Genomic DNA, 1220 nt, shown 5'->3' with positions numbered 1-1220 from the left:
CTCCCAAGTAGCTGGAATTATAGGCACCTGTCGCCGCACCCAGCTAATTTTTGTACTTTTAGTAGAGATGGGATTTCACCACGTTGGCCAGGCTGGTCTTGAACCCCTGACCTTGTGATCCACCCACCTCGGCCTCCCAAGGTGCTGGGATTGCAGGTGTAAGCCACCGCGGCCGGCATTCTGTGAACTGTAATGGTTAACTTGAGATTCAGTGGGAAAGCATGGCGAAATCTATGTTAAGGATAAATGTAGGCCTATATGGGTAGATGAATCCTTTGCCGAGAGCAACGAGCAAAGCTGAAAAAATGCAAAGTAAAAAATTGTTTGAAGGTATGAGAGTGCTGCCCAAGGGCCTAGGTTGGTTGGTTGGTTGGTTTGTTTGTTTGTTTGTTTGTTTTGTAGTAGAGACAGGGTTTCACCATGTTGGCCAGGCTGGTCTCGAACTCCTGACCTCAGGTGATCCACCAGTCTAGGCCTCCCAAAATGCTGGGATTACAGGCATGAGCCACCACGCCCGGCCAAGGGGCTAAGATTTTTTAGATTTTTAAGATTGTCTCTCTATCTTTGGTTTTCAGCAATCCTATGTGTTAGGTGAGTTTTTCTTTTTTAACTTCTCCTAATTAAGGTTCATAGAACTCCTTGTATTAGTAGCTTGACTTACTTCATCTCTTTGGAAAAAATCAGCATTATCTCTTTAAGTATTGCTTCTGCTCCACTCTCTTTCTCCTTGTTTCTCATACTTCCAATGACCTAGATGTTAGACTTTCTCACTGTCTCCAGTAGATATTTTACACTCTTTTCTGTATTTTCCATCCTCTTTTTCTCTCCTCTTTTTTCCCATCATCTTTTTACCTTCAGTTTGGATACTTCTTTTTATTATTATTTTAATTTTTTATAGGGATGGGGTCCCACTATGTTGGCCAGACTGGTCTCGAACTCCTGGGCTCAAGTGATCCTCCTGGCTCAGTCTCCCAAAGTGCTGGGATTACAGGCATGAGCCACTGTGCCCAACCTGGCAACCCGTTTCTGTTCAGCTTTTCAGCATGCCTATCCTACACCATTTATGAATCAGCACATTCCTCAAGGGCAAAGACAGTCTTCACTCCAGGAGCTTCTCTTCCCTCTGGAACCTTAGACCCTCAAGTACTGGCTACTTGGGCAGCTCTCTCATACCTTCAAACAATTTTTGACTTTGCATTTTTTCAGCTTTCCTAGTTGTT

This window comes from Sapajus apella, unplaced genomic scaffold (genome assembly GCF_009761245.1).
Source record: "Sapajus apella isolate SASKATOON/1434 unplaced genomic scaffold, GSC_monkey_1.0 scaffold57, whole genome shotgun sequence".
In the NCBI taxonomy this organism is placed as follows: Eukaryota; Metazoa; Chordata; class Mammalia; order Primates; family Cebidae; genus Sapajus; species Sapajus apella.
This window is presented reverse-complemented; position numbering follows the sequence as displayed.